At 39.1% G+C, this 9,044-nt stretch overlaps 1 pseudogene; it reads right to left on the bottom strand.

The window, feature by feature from the left end:
• Positions 1 to 347: 347 nt before the first annotated feature.
• LOC131529063 (SLAM family member 9-like) lies at positions 348 to 7,229 on the bottom strand (annotated as a pseudogene).
• Positions 7,230 to 9,044: the final 1,815 nt, after the last annotated feature.

Raw genomic sequence — 9,044 nt, 5'->3', positions numbered from 1 at the left:
TACCTGGGTATAGATAAGACTAGAAACTAAAAACAAAACAGACATTATTTGAACCAGTCAAAGAAAACATTCCAGCATCCAACAATAAACCAAACAGACTGGACAAACACAACATACAAGCATACTGTGAAAAGTACTGGTTATAGTAATGCTAGTAAAATAAAGATGGGATTCAATTCTTAAAATTCACACCAATGGCTCTATGTTCATCTGGTTAGTGTGACCTTGTTAGCCCCTGCTGGTAGATGTTGTAACTACACAATCTGACTGCAAAAAAAAAAAAAAAACCCTCTCTCAGTTGAGGGCCATTCAAAAGAGACTGTTTCACAAGAGAGTAAAGATTGCATGAATTCTTCAGGTATTATAGAGCTAATAAGAGAACAAGTTTATTAAAGTATTATAAAATATAACATGTACTTATCCATGGGAGATTTTTTTAATAATACATTTAAGAAAAACCTGGCCAAGAAAGGCAAATTCAAACAGCATAAAAACAGTATGACTACATTACAAAAGCAGTCTGCAGTAGCTGACTGGAGAGTGGCTGTATATTTTTCAAAACCGCCATGAAGACAGCTAGTTAAATTAAGACTTGGAGCTCCGTTGGTGAGTCCAGTTAATCAAAGTGTTTTTAACTTGGTTAAGTCTGATCTTCAGCAGTCATGAGCAGATGAAGGTGTTTGGTTTCGTCCTAACAGTAGGTAAGGGTGGTCCATGTATCTCCTGTCTTCTTCGGAGTCAGAGTCTGAAGAGAAATAAAACAATCCATCACAGAATGTCAAGTGAAACAGTTAATATTCATTTATTACCTGATGTCTGCAGGAACAGAGATGAATGTCACATAAACATCACCATAGCCTGTATCATCAGCCTGTTTGCCATCTGAGAGATCAGAATATAAATTTACTGCACAGATTACCGGTCGTGTGGAAATGTTTTTTTGCATTTGATTCGTGACAGATTTTAGACTTAAAAAAAGTGAGATTTCTCTCATATGTAACAGACTGACAGCCTATAATTTTTGGATTCACTAGACTGCTCTTACTAGTATGAACAGACAAATTAGACACTGTTGAATTTGTTTTATCTGTAGAATTTCATATAGATAATTAGCTAATTTTACCCCATATTTTCATATTCCAACATCCTTTTGGTACCAAAGAAACCGTTTCAGGTATAAATATGAGATCAGTTTTTCAGTATTTGTGAGATGGACATACCGGTTTTATTTTTGCAGCAACGGTAAAGGATTAAAGCAGCACACACTATCACTAACACTCCCACAACAACAAACACTATCACAAAAAGACCCGGCACAAGCAAATATGGGCCACAGGAGGTTATGATGGGTCTTCTGTCATTCTCTGGAAAGTAAAAGATGAACAGCTGCAATAATCAGTTTATTCATATTTTAATTGTAATATATAAAAGTCAATCAATTATCATTATAAAAATCATTAGAGAAAATGCAGCTTGTAATGTGTAAACTAAGAACAGATCTGAGTTTTGAGAAAGACTAGTTATTGATGTTGAAACAGACATTTACCTTCACAGAACTGTTCGATGTTTATTTTGTCTTGTTTCCAGCTGACAGGGTTGCTATGGTTACAGATGATGGAATCCTCTCTGCAGTCTAGGATGAGAGTGTAGTTCTCATATGATGTCACTTCCTCTGGAGAGCATCTGTTGTTCTGATAGCTGGAGTTAATCATGAGCTCATGAGATCTGCATGTGATGCTCACAGTACAGGAGTCACTGCTGAAGTGGTTTGAGTTCACAGTCAGGACAGGAGCCTCCACAGCATCTGAAACACACATTTCCTCCAAGATCACAATCACATTCACAGTTCAGTGGTTTTTTTTTGTTTGTTTTGTTTTCTTTACACATTTAAAGATTTTTGTTAAATAAATACAACAGTAATGATGTTGTAAATTGTACATTAAAATTTAAACACAATGCAAAGTGTTGTTATGTGTGGTGGTGCTCAAGAAGGGGAAGGAGACGAAGCCTTGGAAATCCAAACTCTTTTACTGAAGAACATTAAGTTACATCACTGCACAATAACATAAATGAGACTCGACAAAGGAGAGAACCAAACTGAATGCTTATAAAAGGAGACAGGGACAAGAGATTAAACAACATAATCAAACTCCGGTGGAGACAATCAAACGATAATAAACCAAATGAGGACAGGAACAAAACCAAATAAGGAGAATGAGGACTGGGGCAGACAGACATGTAACAGTATCTCCCCCTCCCGGTAGGCGCGTCCCGCGCCGTAACAGTTCCCAGGGGGGGTGGGCGTCCTGGATGCCGGAGCAGGACGGATACCAGGATACAGAGGAGGCATCCAGGGCGGATCAGGAGGTTCCGGCGGCCATGGCGGATCAGGGGACTCCGGCGGCCTTGGAGGATCAGGGGACTCCGGCGGCCTTGGAGGATCAGGGGACTCCGGCGGCCTTGGAGGATCAGGGGACTCCGGCGGCCTTGGAGGATCAGGGGACTCCGGCGGCCTTGGAGGATCCGCCTCCGATACCTCGGCCCCTGCCCCCGCCTCGGTCTCTACGGCCGGAGCCCTACTACCCCCCCCCCAAAATTTTCTTGGGGAAGTTCACGGTATTGTAGGGCAGACAATCAGGGGTAGCGGACTCTTGCAGCGCGGACTCTGGGCGGCGCTCTTGCAGCGCAGAGACAGGGAGGTGCCTTCTTGGCGCAGGCACTGGGTGGCGCTCTTGCAGCGCGGGCTCTGGTTTGCGCTCTTGCAGCGCGGATTCTAGGGGGCGCTCTTGCAGCGAGGAGACAGGGAGGCGCCTTCTTGGCGCAGGCTCTGGTTTGCGCTCTTGCAGCGCGGATTCTGGTTTGCGCTCTTGCAGCGCGGATTCTGGTTTGCGCTCTTGCAGCGCGGATTCTAGGGGGCACTCTTGCAGCGAGGAGACAGGGAGGCGCCTTCTTGGCGCAGGCACTGGGCGGCGCTCTTGCAGCGCGGAGCTGGACGGGACCAGCGGAGGCGAAGGTGAGCTGGGCGGGACCAGCAGAGGCAAAGGTGAGTTTCTGCGAGGGGCTGGCACTGGTGGGTATTTCATCCCTTCATATTCCACCAAAATACCGCAGGGGACGTATACTTCTGTCGGTGGGTTGACCGCACTCTCTGGCGGCGTGCTTCTCGGCGGGATCGCCGTGCTTCGCGGCGTGCTTCTCGGCGGGATCGCCGTGCTTCGCGGCGTGATTAGGAGAGCCGCCCATGGCTGTCGAGTCTCCGTCGCCATGGGCGGCGGGCTTGGCAGCCGAACCGGCCCGAAATTCCTCCAGCGGGCCGGAACCAGTCGCAGACGGCGGCGGCCCGGAATTAGCGGCGGCAGGCTGGTGCGGGCGGCGAGCTCCATCTTCGGTGTCGGTCGAGTATTCTGTTACGTGTGGTGGTGCTCAAGAAGGGGAAGGAGACGAAGCCTTGAAAATCCAAACTCTTTTACTGAAGAACATTAAGTTACATCACTGCACAATAACATAAATGAGACTCGACAAAGGAGAGAACCAAACTGAATGCTTATAAATGGAGACAGGGACAAGAGATTAAACAACATAATCAAACTCAGGTGGAGACAATCAAACGATAATAAACCAAATGAGGACAGGAACAAAACCAAATAAGGAGAATGAGGACTGGGGCAGACAGACATGTAACAAGTGTAAACATGATCCAAAATATTTCTTTAACCACGTTATTTATCTCTATTCTCTATGTAAAATGTTTTGAATAAAAATCATCAAAAGGTGTTGTTTTTGCTTCACAGTTTTTCTCAGTTGATTTGACACTTTTCTCCAATGCAATGTACTTGTTCTCAAAACAATTAGCACAGCCATCCAAACACAAAATTATATTAACCAAACAGTTCAGCTTTATGCAGAATGAAGCACTGCAATTCGTTTTCTAGTAATGCATTTATTAAAAGTAAATATCAACATCAAATCTACAAGTGTGTTCTCTATTGATTCTAAAACACATTCAGCTGTAGATGCACAGATATACTAATGAAAATACATGTTTATTGCAATTCTTTGTTTTATATATTGTGTATATCTAACAAATTAAAAATTGTTATCCAACACCTGCTATTACCCATGAGAAAAAAAGTAATTGCCCTTTTAAACTTACAGTTTTTTTTAATTGCTAACAAGCATTGTTCAGTACTGAAACCACATTTTCAAAACTGTTCATACAGTCTGCATTACCAACATGAATCTTGGCCAAACAGTTGATCTCACCTCCAAAACTCACCCAGACCAACAAAACTCCTCATATAGGTCTCAAAATAAGCTTGTTTCATCATAACACTGGGAACAATTCTCATTCAAAAAACGTATTTCATTCATAACACACTGATTTAAAAAACACTAAAAACAGCATTACATAATCTATGAAATTTATCTTTGAAGTTTACCTGATTTGTCACATAAATATTTATTTACTGATAAGAATAACATCTTTTCATTTTACTAGCTGTATTACAGCACAAAGAATGAAGGAGAAAAGCAGCATTTCCCCCCTATACTGAATCTTTACATACCAAAAAACAAAAACCCATCAACATTTACAAAATGTACATGTGAAAAATAAAAAAACAAAAGTAAATAAAGTTGAGAAAATATATTCCGGTATATTTAAAATAAATTCTGAAGCAATAATGGCTGAATTAAAACAATTCTGCAAAGAAGAGTGGGCCAGAATTCCTCCACAGCGATGTAAAAGACTCATTGCCAGTTATCACAAACTCTTGCAGTTGTTGCTGTCAAGGGCGGCACACAGTGATTAGATTTAGGGGGCAATTACTTTTTCATGTAGTGCCAGGCAAGTTTAGACAGCTTTTTTCCCTTAATAAATGAAATCATTATTTCATTTTGTATTTACTTGGGTTATCTTTGTGTAATATTAAAATTAGTTTGATGATCTGAATCATTCAAGTGTGACAAATATGCCAAAAATGTAAAAAACCTTTTCACACCACTGTATATTTTCTCAACTTTTTATATTTATTCTTGTGTGTTTTTCTTTTTCACAAGTAAATTTTGTATGTGTAATTTTTTCACAAGTAACTGCTGATGAGTTTTTGTTATATAAAGAAATGGGGGGGAAATGCTGCTTTTCTCATTCATTCTTTGTGCTGTAATACAGTTAGTAAAATGAAAAGATGTTATTCTTATTCTAAAATGAAATACTTATGTGACAAATCATTCAAACTTCAAAGATAAAAGTTCATTGTTTATGTAATGCTCCCTTTTATTATTTTTTAGATCAGTGTGTTATGAATGAAATGTACGTTTTCTATTTTGAGACCTACAGTATATGAAGAGTTTAGTTGGTCTGAGTGAGTTTTGGAGGTGAGATGAAGCGTTTGGCCAAGATTCATGTAGGTAATGCAGACTGCGTGAACAGTTTTGAAAATGTGGTTTCAGTATTTAATAATGCTTGTTAGCAATTGAAAAAAAACTGTAACTATTGTGAAAACATTTGAGAGTTTTGTGCACATTGTTTTGAGAAAATTATTTGCATAATTTGTAATTTGTATGAAATGAATGAAAACGTAAAATCTGTTTAGGACAATTACAAAGTATTCAGATCACTGTGTGAACTGTTTTGAGAACAGTGGCCTGAGTTTGGAAAAATTTGTCAAATTGATTGAGAAGAACTGTAATTGAAGTTACAGAAAAAACTGACGAATTAAAAAAAAAGTGCAACAGGCTGGTTTAAATATAAAAATGAAAAAATGTATCAAATTGGTCTTATGTCTTTTAACACATTTAACTGGACAAAGAAATCAGACTCAACTATAACAGATACTCTGTATGTAACAATATTGTTGTCTGATTCTCCAGCTGCTATTGCTCTGTAGAGTCCACTGTCTGTCTTCTGCATGTTCTTCAGTGTCAGAGAGAAGGTTGTATCATTGAAATCCACTCTGTCCTTGTAGGAAGAGTGAAGTCTTACTCTTTTAAATTCACTGTTGTATCTAACTATACTGTCTAATTTATCATCCATCCAGGATAAAAAAATCAAACTCTGGTAGTTCTTGTGTCTGTATATGCAGTTGCATAGAAGCTCCTGTCTGCACAAACACAGAGATCTCAGCACTGAACCCTGTGGAGAGAGAAACATTTTACATCTCCATCTCATCCTGTGCAATCAACTCACATTCCTGAATTTGGTGACATAAATCATAAGAATCATTGTTTCAGCAATTCGTTAAGGCTGTACTCACAGTAAACTAAATGTCCTTAAAGACACAAGACATAGGTAGATTTATTATCAGTGCACATTTATCAAGTAGGGGAAATCCTATAAATGTCTCTGACTGAAACACTGTGTTATAGGACCGTGGACAAATACATGGCATCATATGAAGTCTACTAAACGTCACAGTGGTTTATCATTTTTATAGATTTGTTAAATATCTCAAAGTGAAGCTCTATAAATTCATGTATCAAATTTCATAAAATGACTGATTTTATCCTGGAGTTAAAGGTATTTTAGTCATATAGGCAACAAGCTACTCTATTCCATTGCCCATTGGCAGCCATTCTGAAAAAGATGTTCAACATGTGTTTGCTGATTTTTGACACTATATGACACTCCAGAGTACATGAAGAATAAATAGCACATGTAAATGTACATTATGTATATACAATCTCTATGATTCATTGTTCGTGCAGCAAAGTAACTCAACATTTAAATGATTTTATATGAATTTTATCATTTTATAAAATCTCTATAGCTCTATTACCACATTGTGCTTTACCTCCTAAATAGTGTTTCAAGAAGCAGTAGTCAGAGAATCTTTGCCTTCCTTTCTTTGATGTAACAGAAATTACTCTTTAAAACTCTAGTGTCAGAGACTATCAGCCTGCTTTTCTTCCCCGTTTTAGCCTTTTTTCTTCTAGATGACGTTTGAAACTTTATTTTATAGCTCATCGTATTGCTTCTGTATGACGGATAAAGGCATCAGCTAAATGAATAAATGTATATGTGCAGATACTCTGCTTGAGATGTAGAACTATGACAGATTGATAATGGCTGTTTTTCAGAAATTTTTTAATTACCTGTGCAGCAATAGCCATAAAGTTAATCATTAATAAGTGATTTAATTAATCATTTAATTGAGTATATTACCTGTGTTACTGATGAGGAGAAGGATGAAGGATGCAAGCAGACGATCTTCTGCCATTGTAACAAACATCAGAATGACTGGTGTTGCTGTTCTAGAAAAGAAAGTTGAATATGTATAAACTGATTCTCGGTTAGCTTCTTCCGACCACAGACAGTGAGTTCAGCATTTTTAACAATTCTCTTCTTGTCAGTTATTAATTTGATTTGATTTATTGCTTTTTAAAGCACATAGTTTAGATCAAGTTTAATTTGTACCAGGTAAAAAAAGACTATAATTACAGACTAGATTTATCCAGCTTCCCTATGTGGTGGGAACGTGAGGGCAGGTGGGATTTTTACTTTGAGCACAATGCAAAATAAACAAGATACCAGTCTCACCCCGACTACGCCACTATGAGAATTTCACCCAAAGAATTAGAATGAACCACCTTCAGAGGCATACACAGATTCGTATCACCAATTAGAGTCAGAGACAAGGGTAACAATACAAAATAGATCGCTTTATTGACAAATCTTGAATAAAAACAATGTTAAAATAAATGCTGAAACAGAATTTTGAATTTTGGCCACTCTTTTGGCCAGTTTTAGAACAAGTCAAGGGCCAGGGACCGGAGCTTACCAGTAGAGGCAGATAATCAGGCCACAGGTGAATCACTGCACTTCACTGTGTACACACACACACACACACACACGACAAAATATTAAGACAAGTCACAGCACATGGTGGGATAGGCACTGCACACTGTGAGGAAGATACCACCACCTGTGTCAATTCTTCTTCATCAGTCAGGAACCTAGGTGTGCTGTTCGATAGCAATCTGTCATTTGAAAGCCATGTTTCTAGCATCTGTAAAACTGCATTTTTTCATCTCAAAAGCATATCTAAATTGCGACCAATGCTCTCAACGTCAAATGCAGAAATGTTAATTCATGCGTTTATGACCTCAAGGTTAGACTATTGTAATGCTTTATTGGGTGGTTGTTCTGCACACTTGATCAACAAACTACAGTTAGTCCAAAATGCAGCAGCTAGAGTCCTTACTATAACCAGGAAATATGATCATATTAGCCCGGTTCTGTCAACACTGCACTGGCTCCCTATCAAGCATCGGATAGATTTTAAAATCTTGTTAATTACTTATAAAGCCCTGAATGGTTTAGCTCCTCAGTACTTGAGCGAGCTCTTATCGCATTATAGTCCTCCACGTCCGCTGCGTTCTCAAAACTCTGGCCGTTTGATAATACCTAGAATATCAAAATCGATCATGGGCGGCAGATCCTATTCCTATTTAGCACCCAAACTCTGGAAGAGTCTACCTAACACTGTTCGGGAGGCAGACACACTCTGTCAGTTTAAATCTAGATTAAAGACCCATCTCTTTAGCCTGGCTTACACATAACACAGTAATACGCTTCTATTATTCAAATCCGTTAAAGGATTGTTAGGCTGCATTAATTAGATCAACCGGAACCGGGAACACTCCCCATAACACACGATGTACTCGTTACATCGTAAGTAGAATGGCATCTACGCTAATATTTGTCTGTTTCTTTCCTATTCTATTTCTCAGTCCGTATCCGATCAGATTGTGGATCAGCACCAAGAGATGATGTCTACAGCCCTGATCGACAGCGGAGACCAGGACACCCAGATGACCCCCAGAGATATATCCCCAGATATATCAACCAAAAATAACAAAATAACTAAAATATAATAAAATACCTAACTACATAATACTACTATTGTTAGAAATTGCAACAAAATTAAAATAGAAATATAAACTTTTGAACTGCGGGTTTCATCTGGTCAGAGGAGAACTGGCCCCGACTGAGCCTGGTTTCTCCCAAGGTTTTTTTCTCCATTCTGTCACAGAGGGAGTTTTGG

Source organism: Onychostoma macrolepis, chromosome 02, assembly GCF_012432095.1.
Source record: "Onychostoma macrolepis isolate SWU-2019 chromosome 02, ASM1243209v1, whole genome shotgun sequence".
Lineage (NCBI taxonomy): Eukaryota > Metazoa > Chordata > Actinopteri > Cypriniformes > Cyprinidae > Onychostoma > Onychostoma macrolepis.
The sequence above is the reverse complement of the archived record's forward strand: the minus strand, read 5'-3'. Positions and strand labels throughout refer to the sequence as shown.